At 45.7% G+C, this 15,653-nt stretch overlaps 1 protein-coding gene across 7 annotated transcripts in view; it reads left to right on the forward strand.

Annotated features, from left to right (window-relative positions):
* The window catches only part of LOC102159243 (uncharacterized), a 360,278-nt gene that overhangs the window by 184,418 nt on the left and 160,207 nt on the right, over positions 1 to 15,653 (forward strand). Inside the window, exon 6 of one of the 7 annotated variants that reach the window (XR_014807778.1) lies at positions 4,632 to 4,781. The exons of the other annotated variants lie outside the window; for them this stretch is intronic. The gene's annotated coding sequence lies outside the window, so the exon portion shown is untranslated. Of the gene's footprint in view, positions 1 to 4,631; positions 4,782 to 15,653 lie in introns of those variants that run through there. 7 annotated transcript variants of the gene reach the window in all.

Here is a 15,653-nt window from a genome sequence, read left to right on the forward strand (position 1 = left end):
CTCACGATGCAGCCTGGTTCCCCCAAGTCAACCATCAGCTGCGTCCCGTTTGGAAGATAGATGAGCTCTGCTCTCCTGTTTGCCTGGGTCCTGGCCTACCCCAGCCTGATTCCCTCTTCATATAATGACCCTCGCTCTGTAGACATCTGATTTCATAACTTTGGGGACTGTGGCCTCAAAGGCTGGACTGCCACAAGGATGACATGCTGGTCATTGGTGGAGGGTTATATTGTACATATTTATCATAAGAGAACTCAGGTCAAGTAGAAAGCATTTGAACCCAGGGCAGAGAAGAATTTTGTAGCCAGAGTATATAACATGACATAAATTAAAATTGAATCAAAATGATATAAATGCCATTCATTCTTTATTCATTTACTTATTCACAGTATACTTATGGACCGAGTGGGTGTGTTTCTTCATTGTCTCCCTCCAAGACAAGATCAGTTCCTGATGTATCATAAGCATAATACAATAAATGTTCCATATGTAATGAAATAAGTGTGCCACAATATTCTGTGAATAAATGAACAAGTGAATGAATCACATGCATTTTATTTTATATCCCAGGGAAATGAGAAACTTACTTCCTCAATCGCTCCCTTCCCAGCGACCCTCAAATTTCAGTTTTAATTGATTTAAAATTGGTATCTAGTGGTATTAATAAAGACTTTCATACTTCATTAATAAAAAGGAGAAAGAAACCTCTTGAAATATTAGACCTGTAATACCTGTAATTGGGACTGAGCAGTCTGTCTCATAAAGAAGAAAAGCCCCAGTTGGTGGAACCAGGCAGCTTATTATAGAGAAAACTGTGCAGCCTTCCAGTTTCTACAAGAAAACAGGGAGCATATATTAGGGACCAGATTGGGCTCTTTCCTTGAGAATCATGTTAATCCTTTAGTAACCGAGACTAGAGACTATGCAAAATACACACCAATCTAAAATTGACGAGATGTACAAGCCACATTTGTAAGGTTTGTAAATACCAAGGAAAACACAGATTTTAAATATAAGAATCTATTCGTTTTTCCTCTTAGAGGGTGAGGATTTTGTGGTCAGAAGCTGGTAGTCTAAGCCTATGCTCTGATAACTCTGCTCCGGGAGGCAGGACTCTCCAGGGAGAGAGAGAGAGCGAGAGAATGAGCGAGCGAGAGAGAGAATTGGGAGCACTTCAGAGAAAAGTCTGGGACTCTGCCACCCAGCTCCTTGGCCCTGGGAGGGCCCATGGCAGATGTTTGGAACGAGGCAGCTTGCTGGTCCCCCAGCGGCATCCTTATAAAGTCAGCTCTGGTAAGCAATATTCTTGATACTTGATGTTTTGCCAGAAGTTAGAATATTGTTCTTCTCTTAAATCTACACATGCTGCTTAGAAGCCACTGGGTTTCTATTTAGAATTACAGATATCTCAGCAAAAAATTTTAAACAACATGTAACATGTATTATCATTCTGGCATGTGTAGATATTTGGACTTAAGGAGACAGTGGAGTGTCATAAAGAAAGATTGCATCAGGAATCAGGAGGCCTAGGGCCCAATTGTATCTTTGATTCTGTATCACTTTAGCAAAGGGGCTTAACATCATTGAGGCAATTCTCTTCATGGCAGGACCCCTCCCCCTCAAATTGCTGCTATCTTTATAAATCCCAGAGGAAAATGATTCCAGAGCTGCAAGACTCACAGTCTCCTGGCCAAGTTTTTAGACTCCAATCTGTATGAGAGATCCTGATCTTTTAAAAGAAATAGAAATGTCCTCAAGTGGAGGATACTGCTACAGAATTTAAAAAATAAATAAATTGGAAAGCCATTTGTAATGTGCAGTAAGAAAAGCCTTGTAAAATGAGTCAAAATGCACGAGTCTAAAATGAATAAGACTGCCGATTGCTGACTATGAATATCTGAATACGGTGCTACTTTCTAATTGCTTCACATGCAACAGAGAGAAATAAAATTGTGAGAGTGTGAAGTGTATAAAGGATTCTACCGCTCTCTCGGGGCTCAGAGACCCACAGATTGGAGAAAGTAAGTAAGTGCCTTTCTGACCATTGAATTTCTCACTCTTATTGCAAGTTAGAAAGCTCTAAGGAGGTGTTTAATGAAACCAGTCTTTGCACTTTGAAAAGAGAACTGAAACAGCTGGGGAGACAGCGCCACCTAGTGTCCACATAAAATCTCCCTGGCGATCATCTTTGCTGTAATTGGCCCCAGTAACTTCTATGAAGTAGGGCAAAGAAAATAAATCCATCAAAGCTGACTGAGTAACAGAGAGAAATGCCAGCTGAAAGCATTTTTGACTCTTGATGCCTTCAAAAGCCAGGAAACTTAATCCTTGCCTTATGTTTCTTTCTTCGTGCCCAAAAGGCAGCCAAGCTCGTCACTAGACCAAGGGAGGTGAAGCAGGTCACTAAGTTTATAATGTAGTTGGTAACTGGTTTTCATTTTTTCTCTGCATCCTGGCAGCAGGAGATAGGCAGCTTGTTATAACTTAGAGGGGGCTCCTGGAAAGCCTGCTTGCTGGGTGTATTTCTGTAGGCGTGGGCTCGCTGGGAATATTATTACCTCATGGAGTCATGGATTTAATAGCATTTCTTCCACTTCATTCAGCACAGCACTGAGTTACAGGGACTCCAGCTCCAGCACATTACAGACACACATTGTTCCTGAAGCATCCCATCTTCACGGTCCCGTGTGGGTCCCAGCCAGGCTGCCTGCCGCACATGCCACATGAGCTCCAGTCTCACACTTCCAGGCTTTCTGGCCTGGGTGTCCTCCACCTCCTAACCCACCAAATTGGGTTGCACCCCTCTCCCCCTGCGTCACCCCCTCTTCCTTCTACTTCCTCTGCTCTATCCTAAGAACTCTTATTTTGGAGCACCTACCATATTCCAGGCACAGTGCCAGGCACTTTGCATGAAATTTGTCATTTGTGATATTTCTGTGTCTATACTGAGGGTTAAGAGACTGCGGCTCTTAGTGAATCAGGGGAGAGGACTAATCTGCCCTCCCTCCTCCTGCTCTTAGTCTCCCCACGTTTCCTCCACGTGGAGGAGTTTCGCCAGCAGTGCTCCTGCCTGATCTCTCTCTCTGACCCTCTCTCACTCCTCCCAGAACAGGGAGAAGAGTGATTTAACCTGAAGGTGGTTTGGAGGGAGAATGGAGTTCGTTCATGTATCCCAGGCCCATTCCCTTTTCTCCCTGGGAGGGAGGTTGCCTGGGGAGCTGAAATCTGGTATGTTTCCCATTGTGCACATTTCTCAGGACAGGCTCTATGCAAGTCAGTGCAATCTCGGGAGTCAGCAGTAGGAGGGCGCACTTGCCCATGGGTAAAATCACAACTGCTGCTCCCACCTCTGAGGGTCATGTTTCCATCTCCCACCTCTGTTGGTTCAGAAGCTCAATGTGTTCTTTACTGGGGCACCTTGAATGCCTAACACTAAGGAAAGTATTTCATGGCTAAATACAGAGCAGAGGGTTGGGATTATTTGAACTCCAGCTTCAGTTGAGTCACATCCAAATGAGTGTGTGTGGGGTTTTTTTTGTTGTTTGTTTGTTTGTTTTTTGGTCTTTTTGTTTTTTCTAGGGCTGCACCCATGGCATATGGAGGTTCCCAGCCTAGGGGTCTAATCGGAGCTGTTGCCGCCAGCCTACGCCAGAGACACAGCAACGCGGGATCCAAGCCGTGTCTGTGACCTGCACCACAGCTCATGGCAACACCAGATCCTCAACCCACTGAGTGAGGCCGTGGATCGAACCCGCAGCCTCATGTTTCCTAGTCGGATTTGTTAACCACTGAGCCACAATGGGAACTCCTTTTTTTTTTTTTTTTTAAATGTTTAAAATCAGCTTGCCTTGGTATATAGGACATTCTAGACCAGCAATCAGAATAGACAAACTCTCTTCTGGGCTCAGAGTCTTGCAGCTTTGCAATGTTGAGGGAGCATCTGTTCTTGGCTTTGGTTTCCCCACTTTGGCTTCTGTGATTCCAAAGTCAAGGGACCATGATCTGGGGGCACATGAAGAGGTGAGGGTCATCTTTGTGAGAAAGCAGACTTGTATGCGCTCCAGCAGGCTGCTTTGTGTGACTCTCCCTTCTTTGGGAAAACTCACACTGTTTCTCAGAGATTCTGAAAGATCATTATGGCAACATTTGCCTATGAAGCCCTCTTTCCCCTGCAACACTTAGGAGCACACCTCTGACTCCATTTATTTGTTGTTACATATCCTGGGCAAGGGGCAGTCAGTATGTTAGGTTTTTTAATTTTAAGCCCTAAATTTGGACTCATGGACTTGATTTGTGAGTTTGTTCCAGCGTGACTTTGAGTCACATTTGGTTATGCATTTAGTAACTTGGCTTTCTTGAGAAGAATGACATGGTGTGGGTGGTGGGGAAACTATGGCGCATAAAGTCACCTGGAGGGAAGTATAGGAGGGTACCAGGGGCACTGCCTCCACTCTGATTATGCCTGACCCTCAGCGTTTCCAAGAATAGGACATGGGAAGAGGGATGCAGCTGACTTTTCCAGGGTTATCCTTGAAGGCCTGCTTTTTACCCAGACCCTCACCTGAGTTTTAGGACATTTTAACACCATTTTAGGTTGTCATTTCCACTGAAATAATTACTTGCTCCTCCAGGCTCCAATACACTGAACACCACCCATGCCAGATGACAACTATAAGCTGAGTGCCACCCCCATACATTCATCCTGGTTCACCTCTCTCTGCCACAGAAGACAGAGTAGATTTGACCTGAATTGACAGGAAAGAGAAGAGCTAGAGTGGAAGGTAATTAAAGGGATGCATGCTCTATTAATGCCAAATCTAGAAACTTGCCAAATATGAGTCTCTTTTGTTTCTCATCTCCTTTTCCTGGTAAACTCATCACTTCTATATGCTGATAATTTCAAAATCTGTGTCCCTGGCATGGGGCTCTCTTCCAGGTTGCAGACTGTCTCTCTGTTGGCCATCTATCTATGATATGTGCCTTCAGGAGAAGGAAACCCTTGGATGCTCAACGGGTATCCCAAACTCAGCATGTCCCACTGAGCCCCAGGTGTTCTCCTCCTACATCTGTTCTTTTCTCAGCCTTCCCCTTCTCACTGCATGGCACCCAGGATTGGACAGAACCTTGGAGACATTCATCTTTGACTCCTCTCTCTTTTGCATCCTGTGTCTGGTCTGTCAGCCAATTCTCTCCTCTCCACCTTCAAATTATATCCAGGTTTTGACAATTCCCCCCACTTTCACTGCCACCACCCTGCTCCCAGCTGCTCTTGTCTCTTGCCTGGACTTTTGCAATAGCTCCTGGTTGGTTGCCTGGCCTTCTTGTTGCCTCTCCCCTCTAGTCCCAGCCCAGAAGCCCACGTGACCTTGTTAAATATGTCATTCATGGCACTCTGTTCAGAACCTTTCATTGACTCTGTAGGTCCATTCAACACAGTCCTCTTAGCTGCCTTGCTTTCTCTCTGTTCTCATCACCTTCCTAATCTCCTCCTGCCATGTTGGTGCCTTTGCCTTTCCTTGAACATGTGAGGCAGGCTCTCACCCTAGAATGCGTACCTACTCTACCCCCTGTGTGGGTGCCTCCGCTGCATCCACGGGGCTCACTCTCTAACTCCAGCAGGTCTTTGCACACCTGTGAGAGCCCCTCTGGCTACTCTTCTAAGTTGCATCCCTTGCCACCATCTTGGTTCCATGTCCTTTGCACTTCATTTGATCAAAGAGACATTTATTGAGTAATTGCTGTGTCACTGTGCTGGGAGCTGAAGGTACAAATATGGTCCATGTTCTTGTGTAGAGTCAGACAAAAGTGAGAAGTTTGCATATAAGTAGATGATTCAATACAGAATAGTAAGTGACTACTGAAGCAATGTCATTTGGGGTAAAAAATTTTGGTCCCCTTAGTCACTTTCACCTTGGATTTTTATTTATCAGTTTGTGTTGGAGGGTATATTTTGATTGGCATGGATAGAAAGGAGAATTATATGCATTCACCCAAGAAGCACATCCTAAAGAAAACCTTCAGAAAAAGGTAACTAACTGAGGACAATCATTGTTAAATAATACATCGATGACCTGCCCTCCTCTATTAAGAACTTGTTGTTTAATTTAAATGTATCTTATGAACTCTCAGTGCCTGGCAAATTCTCTCTGCAGAGAAGTTCATAAAAATCGTCCTTCCATGAAGGGAATAGTGCACAATATGACAAGACAACCTCTAGTCTTCATCTTGATCCCCGCACATAACCACACTCATCCTAACAGAACCCTGGTCCTGGCGGCACTGTTTTGCGGTGTGGTTGCACATCTTGTCTACTCGGTGTTCCCTGAGAACCTGGAATTCTGCTTCAGTTGTTGGCTAGGTACAACGAGGTCAGGGAAATGTCCTAAGTAAAAGTAGAAGCATTTCTATAACATGGGACTTTAAACAGTGACAGTGAGGGCGTTACCATCGTGGCTCAGCAGAAATGAGTCTGACTGGCATCCATGAGGATGCAGGTTTGATCCCTGGCCTCGCTCAGTGGGTTATGGATCCAGCATTGCTGTGAGCTGCGGTGTAGGTTGCAGACGAGGCTTGGATCCAGTGTTGCTGTGGCTCTGGCATAGGCTGGTGGCTACAGCTCCGATTCGACCCCTAGCCTGGGAACCTCCATATGCCGAGGGGGCAGCCCTAAAAAACAAAAATACAAAAAACAAAACCAAAAGCAATGACAGTGATTTGCTGAGAGCTAAACAAGCTCCATGTGGTTGACTCTACTCTTATAAAGCGTTACCTTGAGCCCAAATGCTTAAACATCCAGTGCCACCAAGTGCCAGAAGTTATTTTTCTAGGGAGTATTCCCTGGCATCTTTACCCTCATCCAGTCTGGATCCTGTGAGCCTCTTTTGTGTGCCTAGAGCACCCTAAATTTCCTTTATGACAGCCTCCAGAGTTAGGCCACGTTGTGTGGGTTGAGTACAGTCCTCCCGACTGCCAAGTCTGCCCAAGACTTATGACATCAGCTGCAAGTTTGGGAATCCCCAAGGGCACCCTCCCGTCAAGCAGCTGGCCACAAACTTGGGGGTCCCCATGGACTCCCTCAGGTTTGATAGTTCACTGGAAAGACTCACAGCCCTCACTGAAAGCGCCGTACTTAACCAGCCAAAAGAAGAGCTGCACAGGGAGACGTTTGGGAGGGTTCCAAGCGCCAGCTTCCACTGTCCTCAGGGATGGGTTATCTTCCCGGCACATCCGTGTGTAACAATACGCAGAGTACTGCCAACGGGGGAAGCTCACCCAAGCTTCAGTGTCAGAGTTTTAACTGAAGCGTCATTACCCAGGCGCGATTGATAGATCACTGGCATGTGGTTGAACTCCATCTGCAGCCCTCTTCCCCTCCCCCAAGGTCGGGCTGGTAACATGTGGCTCAAGCCCCAATCTGCTAATCACATGGTCGGTTTTTCTGGCCTGAGCAGCCCCCATCCTGAGCCACCTGTCAGCCTTAACTTTCAGGTGTGGCTGGAGAGACTCACCAGCAATGACAGAGAGCTGCCTAGCTCTGGGAAATCCCAGGTGTCTACAGTTTGTCTCCCAGGAACCAGGGAAAAAGGCTAGCCCAGTGCTTTATTATAAACAGTCCCTGTCACGCTGTATTTACAGCTGCATGTTGATCTGTCTTCCTGATTCACTTATTGAGGGCAGGGAATATGCTACCTTGTTCATCATTGTCTTTGCACTTGTAGGTGCTCTAAAAATAGTTGCCATATGACACAAAGTAGGTCCTCTAAAAATAGTTGCCATATGATTGAGCAACACACTGCAGTTTTAGGCAGATTATATTCTGACGTTAATTCTAAACCATTACCAACAAGGGAGTTGTTACACTCCTAAGGCGAGGTTAGGTAGTTAGCTGAGCTGGCCGTCCCAGTCTGAGTTCTCCTTGTGCGTTGCTTCTTTCCCCTTAGCCTACTGATTTCCTCCTGTGTCTCATGCATGTCCATTCCTCGAAGGGCCCCAGTCAGTTCAAGTCAAGAGTACCACTCTCTCAGTGATAGGCTTAACGCAGTGTGGAAATTAACAAAGCCTCCATCAACTGTATTTCTGTAGCTCCAGCTCCTGACTACTGCACAGATCCTGGCAAAGGAGAGAACAATATCCAGTCTCCTTTGTTAAGCGCTTGCTCACAAGAAGTGACCTCCTCTACTTGTTTTAATTCCTTCTGCTGCTATGGTTATGGCTAAAGTGGGGTGGTCAGTGGCAGAGGGGTTTCGACTGCTCTGACTTTCATCAGTATGAAAGCTACCTCCGGGTTAAGTTATGAAGCAGTCACCTTTTTAAGGCACAAGTCTTTCTGCATCTTTATGACTCAGAGCACCTTTATTCTGTGATTACTTTTAATGTTGCATTATTAGCTCTCTCCCTGACTACCCTAAGTGTGCCTTCCCCTGGCTATGTTAGTCTAAGGTTTTATTTTTAACCTTTTCTTGCCAGCTGCTGTGAGGCACATATACCAAGGATCACAGCAGAGATCGGCAGGGGAACTGGGCTTGGAGGAGGCGTGGAGAGGAGAGCATCCCTCGGAGGGTTTATAACAGTGAAGGAAGAGTAGCTGGCAGCCACAAATGGAAGGTGCTTCTCCTGCTCCAGCAGGAGCTCCTGGCGTGCTCCCCAATAAGAGCTTTGTTGTGCCAGCAGTGAGGTGGCATCAGCTTGCCAGCTCCCAAGCACACATTCTCCCCTGGCCCTTGGCTTCCCTGTGAATCCAGGAGATGTGGAGGAGCCAGGGTGGGTTAAGGCAGGCTTGCTGGGGTAAAGGAAAGGGTTTAACTAGTGTTGGCCTCATTTCAGTAGAATACAAAGCAGCATCCCTACGAAGAGTTAAGATGGTGCAAAAATGCCTTAAATATTCCATCTCCTTTCCAGAAATTTGAGAAAATGAAAATAAGCAAAAAATGTCCTTATCCTTAGAAAACACTGTAAAATGTATTAAAAGGCCATTGCTTTTATCCAAGGTCGTAATGTTCAAAGTTCAGTTCTTGGAGAACTTTTGATGTGAGGGACCATGGTGGTCCTTTTCTTCTTTTCACAGCCCTTTCTCTTCCTTTCTTCCTTTGATGCAGAACAATAGGAATATGGAGACAATGGGGCAGGCAGGCTCGTGGCTTTTGTAGGGAACGTGCGCTTGGCTTGAGGCGGAAACCTGGAGGGCTGGCAATTCTGAGAGAGGTGAGGCTGAGGGGAGCCCAGGGTCCACGCAGACCCAACCCCTGACGGAAAGGCTGCCTCGCTGGTGTGTGTGTGTGGAGTAACAGTGACATCCTGTGGCCAGTCTGGTTGATCTAAGTGGCTTCTTTATAGATAAAGAAGACCATTTTGTCTGCATGGAGAGGTGAGCCCCAGATGGCTCCTTCTTTAGACGATGCTCACAAGACAGAAGGGCAGCCTCCCACCACTGGCTTTCCGGCGCTTCCATCTCAGTGGCTGTCTCTGATTCAGGTGGGGGAGATTCTTGGGACAGAGCTTATGTCTGTTTTCATGCATGATCAATTTAAATGTTACCATCTGAGTGTTGAGTGAACCATAATAGTAACCATGAGAACAGTGTGAGAAAATAGTGACAAGAAAGAGAAGCACTTTGCCTCTTTTTAAGACATCCCGAAGGATTAATGCAGAATAATCTGTTACTTAAAAATGCCTAAATTGCTTGACATTTAACTTTTAAAAAAATTTTAGTTGTGGATGAAATAACTTTATTTTGACCTTACTTAAGAGAGAAGAGGGCTGGGGAGGAAAACAGCTCTGATCTTAAGCTGTCCTAACATTCCTAGGTAACCAGGCTGTGGGAGCCAAACGCCCACCAGCCGTGCTGTGATTTCTGGTCTGCCACATGCAGCCTCCTGTGGTGTTGACTGGAGGGGGACACACACACCTGGCTTTGGGTGTGATGGGAGTGGCACGTGTGAGTCTTCAGGGCTCTGGCCAGGCGGTGGGTGTGAGCTGAACAAACTCACTCCCTGTGAGGATGCCCAGTTCTCATGGTCTCTATCAAAAGAGGCTGCTGCCTGAGAACTGTGGATCTGGGCTCCTTCCTCAGCGTCCCCACAATCACTGCCCTGGGAATAAGGCAGAGGGTGCTGGGAAGGGAGGGTCTGGAGAACACAGACCTGGGATATGACCCTGGCGAATTCCTTAGCTTCCTGCAGTTGCACTCTTAGCTGTAGGAGGGGTTAGTAATAAGTGCCCTCTTCTTGGGATGTGGGGATGAATTCATGGGATGAGGTGGGGGGATTACTAATGGACAGAGTCTGGGACACGGTGAGAACTAGGCAGTGAGCTGCTGGCTTGTTGCTGCTGCCCACAGGTGGGTGCCCTGGGCTGAAGGCAGTTTGGTAGGAGGGCTCCCTGCCTCCACTTCACTGTGTTATCAGCCAGAGGTCTCTGCAGGTGTCCAGGGCAGTAGGTTTGGGTTGAGGGCGGGAGAAAGGGAGAAGTGTGTGTGTGGGTGTATGATGTGGTGTGGTGTGTATGTATGTGTGATATGTGTGAGGTGTGTGTATGTGGTGTGTGTTGTATGTCTGTTTTCATGTGTATATGATACAGTGTGTGTGTGGTGTGTGTAGTGTAGTGTGATGTGTGTCTGTGCTGTGTGTGTACATGAGTTGTGTGTTTGTGATGTGTGTGTATTTTTATGTTTGGTATGTTTTTGTGTTTATGTGTTGTGGTGTGGAGTATGTATGTGTGTATATGGTGGTTGGTGTGTGTGGTGTGTGTGTGTGGTGTGGTGTGGAGTGTGTTCGCATATGTTTGGTGTATGGGAGCGTGTGTATGTGGTATGGTTTGTGTGTGTGTGGTGTGGTGTATGCGTATGTGTGCTGTGTGTGTAGAGTGTGTAGTATGTGTATGTGTGTATACGTTGGTGTGTGTGTGATGTGCACATGTGGTGTGTGTGTGTCCTGTAAGCACTGCCCGTGTGTGCCTGTCACATGCCCTCTCGGCCCCCTCTTGCTGCAGCTCAGTGCGGGCAGCTTGCACAGCAGAGTGAGATGTGAGGGCTGCCCAGAGGTGATCCACAGCACTTAGGAGAGGAAAAGAAGACACAAAGAGGGGAGGAACAGGGGTTAGGAAGCCAAGAAAATGCCGATAAAGAAAGAAAATGGAGAGGATTAGTGGAAAGTAAGACTTTCAGCCCTGAGTATTCTCCCAGGCCATTTTAAAGTTCTCCAAAATCATGATAACTTAATTCCTGTGTCAATAACGGTTTCACATACTTTTTGTCTAGTGGCAGAAAAAAGGGCAAGGCCAAGTTTCCTCCCACAGGGCAAAAATCTTGCATTTTTAGTCCTTAGGTGACTTCACTGAGCTCATGAAAGGGATGGCTTGCAGCTATTCGAATCTCTGTCCTCGCTGATCAGCCAGTTGTGGGGGAAAAAGTGGTAATTTCTCCATCTCTTCCTAAGAGGGAGGATATTTCCTGGCAATTTCTTGAAAATTTCCTTCTTCTCCTCCTCTTTCTCCTCTCCCTTCTTCTCTGTCTTTCTTAGTGATCCACAATTGGGGGATGAGTCTTGGCCTCTACATTTGGTGTTTATTGACTGCGTCTTGAAAACTCTTTTGCCTTCCAATTTTCTCAAGTTTCCTTCTGCTTTTGGGCAGCCACTCTATTTTATAAGTTTCAGTGGAGTTTTTACTTTGCTAAGTGACTGATGGATTTCCCACATCCAGGCTGTAAAAGAACCAATTTGTTTGAAGGTGTTGATTATAATAAAGGGAAAGTCATGTCATGGTATCTATTAGAGACAGAGTGTGAAGTGGCTACACTTGTGATCATGAGAGAAAAAGCAAGAGCTGAAGTCCTCAGGAGGCACGTGAAAGGCATCTCGGCTTGCAGGTTAGACTGTAGCGATGGGGAGACAGAGAAATGAAGCAAACTGAGTTTTCACTAGCTTGGATGGAGGTTTGCTTATCCTTGTCATGTGAGGTCTGAGCCAGCAGTCCCAGCGATTTTGACCACCCCTCGGTGTTTCTCTGCGTTTGAGTGGGGAAGATGGTAGAATGGGCCAGTTTGTTCATGTGACATGCAGGACGAAGCTCTCTCTTGGGAAACAAATGCTTGAAGTTTCTGATTATACAAATGAAAAAGGTAATGACATGTCAGATTTATTTGTGAAAACACATTTAGCCCAGTGTTATACACTCATATTTATACTTTGAAGTATGTGACCTGGAAGAGTGGATGCAACCCAGGAAGTCCCTTCGGGTGATCAGTTTATGCCCCTATGGAACGGTCCGGGGCAGCCCAGGGGTGATGCTCACATAATGCCCTCGGCACACTTCCCCGTCATCCCCACCCCCAGTTCTGTCCTTTCCCTCTTCATTACCACACCACTACTTCTACTGTTTCATGAAAACAGAGGGCTGTTGGGTGGGTGACCCTTAGGAGTTTTCATTTTCTCCTCCTTGCTTCTCTCCTTCTTCCAAGGTGGAGATGGAATGGAATTATATCCGTCTCATATTAAGCCACCAAACATAGTGTTGTAACTTATTTCCTGAGTATCAATAAGGATGTGTTTGGTTCCAAGGCACAGAAACCCCGATTTTTTTGGCTCCTATATTTGCACAGTCTGTAAGTAAAGTGTCTTCAGTGTGTCTCCAATGGTCCAACAGTATAAACCAGAACCCATTTCTTTCCTTCTTTCTGGTTCATACTCTACATTATTGACTTCATCTTACTAACAGCTCCCCTCATGGTCACAAAATAGCTGCTAATGTCATTGGAATGGTTACATATCTTTCTATCTATGGAGAAAGATAAAGGAATAGAGGGGAAGAGAGAAAAGTGTGCATGAATACACACTCAAGCTTTTTCTTCTCCTCCTTCTCCCCCTCCCTATCTCCCTCCTCCTCCCCCTCCTCTTCCTTCTTCTCCTTTTCCCCCTCCTTCTCCTCCTTCTTCTTCTGCCCACCCCTCCCCCCGTCAAAATCATGGAAATCAACACCAGCTATCTTACTGGTTGAATAAACTTAGGTTCTATACTTCTCCTGAACTAATCACTGAATTTCTATGCTTAGGGGATGTCAGGTGCTGATTAATTTATGCTGGTGGGACCTGCAGGAGCTGGGAGAAAACAGGGATGGGTAAAGAAAGCAAGGTGGCTCAGATAACATGCTGCTACTCAACTTGGAAGGAATTGCCACTGCCCTCCTTATTCTGTCTTTATAAACTCTGTTTCATCGTCGTCATGTCTGAGAACCCATTCATCTGGAATGTACATAGTATTAGGATTGGCAGATATACATATGAAATCATCAACCTGTATTTCTGTTTATTTGAATTGTGTCCATAGAATCTCTACGTGCCATTGAGGGCTTTCTGTGCCTGGCATGTTTGGTGTCCTTCTCTGGGCAGAGCCTTAGAAACTTAGTGGAAGGATCCAAGATAGGGCTTCACTTGGTCACTTAGCTGTGGTAACTTCTTCCTGCAATATAAATGGTACCTGAGAATGAAGCTTTTTAGAGCTTGGTAGGTGGAGAAGGCCTTATATGCCAGGTGTTGCAACCTTGAGCTAAAATAATTCATTCTATTTTGGAGGACCTTCTTGAGACCTGTATCATTGGCAGAGCAAAGCCTCTTAGGGTGAACTGGATATTTCATCACCTCTCTCCCTCCTACCCCTTCCATCACTGTTTTTACACCAGAGAAAGAAGGTAATCAATCCACTGGCACTTCTATGCTAAAATAGGTTTTGTTAACAAAATTTGTAAGCAAGCCAGAAACTTCATCTACCTCCTGCTAGGATGACCAGAGAGGAAGAAGAATTCTAGGACTAAAGTGAAAATAATATGCCAATTCTCATTATCCAATTATCTATACCAGTTTACTAATGAAGCAAGTGACAAGTGTCAGGTTAAACTCTCACTACCATTAGAGGGTGGTGGTAGAGGTTTGGAAGTGACTGAAAAGAGAAGTGCCTATCAAATGCTAGTGATTTTTACTGATGGGTCGTCAAGGGGAGAGGAGAGAACTAGGTCTCTCCTCTAGCATTCATTCCCCCGTGGTAAGTGACAGGTTTGGATTGGATACCATTGAATTCTGGTCATCATTTTCTACCTTCTCCACAAATGAAACTTGAGAAGAGAAGCAGGGCATCTGCATAGGCTTTTCCACTTGGAAAGCAAGAAGAGACCTTGGGGAGACCAGTGTCCAACACACCCACAATCAGTAACAAGCTTGGATCATCTCCATGGCAACTTCTGGAAGCCCCAGGATTTATGTGCTAGTGTGAGGCAGGTTATTGGGGTGCTGGAGCTTAAAGGGGTGCTAGACTTCTCACATCTCACAGGTGAAGCCTAATTCATTCATTCTCCTCATGGGAGCAGGCAAACTTGGTATTGGGTCTTTTAGTTCTTGGAGTTCTGGTTTGTTCTCGTGCGAGTACATGGATTCCATTCTAAGCTGATTTTTGACTTCTGAGATTTCTCTTGCCAAACATTCTCCTATTGCTTTAAACATTCTTTCAAAAGCACTGTTCATATATTTAATAACTTGTGCTACCTTGATGAAACTGTTTCTTTAAGATAGTTTGCTTATCCTTGTTCTTATCTATTATGGGTTGTTTTTCCAGTTGAACTATGGAAGGCAATCTTCTTTCTGAGATCTTTGCAGGGGGCACCTTATTTTTGACCTTCCTATCTATCCTTGACCCCTGCCCTTTTCTTCTGCAGTTTCCATCACATTACTTCCTCTTGGTTTCTCTTTAAATCTTCTCCATCAGCTTAACCTCCATGACCTACTTCATTGGCTAGATCACTGGAATGCCCGCCAACCAGGCACATGCTCCAGGCCCTAGCCATGCCAGAGAGGGCTGGTGAGAGATTCCCCCCATCTTAAGACTTGCCTAGAGGACCCTCTCAGGTGAGGGAGAGGCTGAGGCTCCCCACTCTGTTCTAGGTGTTTCCTCTTTCCTCTCCCATGGTTCAGTATCCTCTCCCCTGGACTCCTGTCCCTCAGGACTTTCTCACTCCTCCCTGGTCTTCCTCCTGCTTCCTTCTGCACTGCAGTTTGTCTCTCACTGGCTGGCAGTGAGTGTGACTTAGAGGAAAGGCTCTCAGAAGGCCCTCCCTAAACATCATCCTGACCTTGCTAGTGGAATTGAGGGTGAAGGGTACCAGAATAAGCCACCCCAATATATGGCACTTGGGCCTAAGGATTGTTTGGAGCAGCAGTGAGAAGTTAAGTGAGAAGCAGCAGATGCAATAAAATAATGCCTTAGTGCCTAAAAATAAAGTATAAATTTCTTCTTTTGTGAAGGAAATTTCCATTTCTAAAGATAGCTCAGAGAGCAACTCCCCAGAGACAACTCCTGTCACCTGAGAGACTCTTCTCTGCATGACAGATAACCCAGACTTATTGTCCGAAAGTTTCCTCTCCTCCTTTGCTCATAGCTTGCCTTCCCCTCCTCAAAGCCTATCCACTTTTCCCATGTTTAACTTAGGATGGTATATAAATCCCAATCAGCTGGCTGCCTCCTCCAGTCTCATTTCTTTGTGAAACTCCTGCATGAAAGTACCTAATCACATACCTTTTTCCTCTTGTTAATCTTTTATCAGTTTGATGCTCAGGTCCCAGTTGTTAAAATGAGGAGGGTAGAAGGAAAGAGATTTTCCTTCCCTACAGTGGC

The sequence above is a fragment of the Sus scrofa genome, chromosome 6 (assembly GCF_054392235.1).
Source record: "Sus scrofa isolate SSC_HxYL_T2T_F1_AM1 chromosome 6, Sscrofa_HxYL_maternal_Yorkshire_Landrace_v2.0, whole genome shotgun sequence".
Classification (NCBI taxonomy): Eukaryota; Metazoa; Chordata; class Mammalia; order Artiodactyla; family Suidae; genus Sus; species Sus scrofa.